The sequence below is a fragment of the Anneissia japonica genome, unplaced genomic scaffold (genome assembly GCF_011630105.1).
Source record: "Anneissia japonica isolate Jap-2015-1 unplaced genomic scaffold, ASM1163010v1 scaffold36475_len2332_cov155, whole genome shotgun sequence".
In the NCBI taxonomy this organism is placed as follows: Eukaryota; Metazoa; Echinodermata; class Crinoidea; order Comatulida; family Comatulidae; genus Anneissia; species Anneissia japonica.
This window is the reverse complement of record NW_022689699.1, coordinates 1-2,332: the sequence shown is the minus strand read 5'-3', so window position 1 is coordinate 2,332 and position 2,332 is coordinate 1. Positions and strand designations below refer to the sequence as shown.

The 2,332-nt window shown below is 34.5% G+C and overlaps 1 long non-coding RNA gene across 1 annotated transcript; it reads left to right on the top strand.

Moving 5' to 3' along the window:
* Positions 1 to 27: 27 nt before the first annotated feature.
* Positions 28 to 2,302, top strand: LOC117099838. Its single transcript, XR_004444022.1, has 3 exons — positions 28 to 37; positions 805 to 865; positions 1,687 to 2,302. It is a non-coding gene; the product is annotated as an uncharacterized LOC117099838 (long non-coding RNA).
* The last annotated feature ends 30 nt before the right edge of the window (positions 2,303 to 2,332 follow it).

Here is a 2,332-nt window from a genome sequence, read left to right as displayed (position 1 = left end):
GTTAACCCCCCTGCCCACACTATTCAATGCCATTACAGTGAGTTAACCCCTCTGCCCACACTATTCAATGCCATTACAGTGAGTTAACACCTCTGCCCACACTATTAAATGCCATTACAGTGAGTTAACCCCCCTGTCCACACTATTCAATGCCATTACAGTGAGTTAACCCCTCTGCCCACACTATTAAATGCCATTACAGTGAGTTAACCCCCTGCCCACACTATTCAATACCATTACAGTGAGTTAACCCCTCTGCCCACACTATTCAATTCTATTTGACAAAAATCTGTGACATGCCTAAATGTGAATTTCTGATGTTTCAAATTTTTATGTATTTTAATGTGACTTTTTTCTCCATTTTTCATGTCTTGTGCTTATGCTTGATTAATTTTTTTAGATGTTTTAATATTAATTTTTTGTAAATATCATGTAATTCAGCCTTGGTCATGAATTTGATGTAATAATAATAATAGTTATAAATAAGGATTTATAGAGTGCATAATGCATAAAGCCTCTATTCGCTTGACCTTTTTTGTTTAGTTGATGTTTTGTTTGTTTGTTGTATGTTTTTTTTTATGTAAATAAAAGAAACTGAGTCTGAAATGATGGCATCACATCATGACCATATAATAGACACAAAATGACTATATACTGTATGGGCATACTACAGTTTTTGGTCAAAGAAAATTTAATGAACAGACAGAGCTTCATTGTAAAGGATTTGATTCATTCACAGAAACTTAAGTTTATCAAATCAAAATAAAAGAAATATATTTTAAATGCTTTTCATTTTTATTTTAGAGAAGGAAACAAAAAGTGTGGCACTATCATTCTGTCATGTGAAGAAATGAGTTCATGCAAGGTCAGTATTGTTAATGGTGGTGCCAGAAATTTTACAGTGAGTTAACCCCTCTGCCCACACTATTAAATGCCATTACAGTTAGTTAACCCCCCCTGTCCACACTATTAAATGCCATTACAGTGAGTTAACCCCTCTGCCCACACTATTAAATGCCATTACAGTGAGTTAACTTTTTCATTCTTCATGTGAAGAAATGAGTTCATGCAAGGTCAGTATTGTTAATGGTGGTGCCAGAAATTTTCCAAAAAGGGGTCTGACAAGTCTGACAGAGGGGTCGGAACCAATGGGCTGACTAGAGCCTCGGTCGACGGCCAGGAATAAAAAGTCGCTGGTAGGGTTCACATTTAGACCACAGTATTAGGGGGGTTAGCAATCAATATAACGTTTTGGATAAGCGAATTATTATTTTTGATCCGACAACTTAGTTGTGGCATCGGACGACAGGGGGTCCATTCCTGTCCCCCTCGCCGCTGGTGCCACCACTGAGTATTGTTGATTTTGATCAGACATGGCAATTAACATGGGTGTAGGGGGGTGCTGGTGATTATGACCATTAAGTTTTCATTAGAATAGGGATTTAGTTCTACATTCTGGGATTTAGTTCTCAAATTTTGCACCCTTCCCTCAGGCCGAAACCAGTTTGCACCCCTGCAATTAATGATAATAATAAGCCTGCTTATTAAGCTTATTGTTGTTTAAGATTGTTGTAATATTTTTTTTTTTTTTTTTTTTTTCAGGATTAATGATAATAATAAGCCTGCTTATTAAGCTTATTGTTGTTTAAGATTGTTGTAATATTTTTTTTTTTTTTTTTCTTTCAGGACAATGCTACTTTAAAGTTTCAGGGAAGAAAACTTGACAAAAAAGATTTTTTCGGAAAGTCAGATCCATATTTGGTTTTTTATCGATGCAATGAAGATGAAAGGTATTTAATAATACAAAAGAATATGGAGTCAAGTAATTATAGAATTAAGAAACTTCTTTATTATCATTACTATTATGATTTGACTCACTTTTTTAGATTTTTTACTATTTTAACAAACTCCTGTAGCTCATACAAGTTAGAGTAGCAGAATCAAGCAGGATGGTAGTATGCTTTAAATATTTTTTTCTTATCATTGTAACTATCATCATTAGTGGCTGAGGCCATCGACACTGCCACAGTGTGAAAAAAGCTGCTGTTCTTTCTATCGCAACTGCCACAGTGCAAAAAAAATTTGCTGTTTTCTATCAGCACAGCAGCAGTGCAAAAAAGCTGCTGTTTTCTCCAAAAACTGCAGTTTTCTATTGTCAAAGCAAATGCACCCTAGCCCCTTAAAGTGTTAACAACTTGTACAGTATATTTATTTATTTATTTATTCTGTCTTTCTACTGCATGCACTTTCAGTACTTGTGTACTGTTTTTCAAAGTGGTACAGTTTCATAAAATACAAAAGTTAAAAGAAAAGTAATTAAAAAACATATATA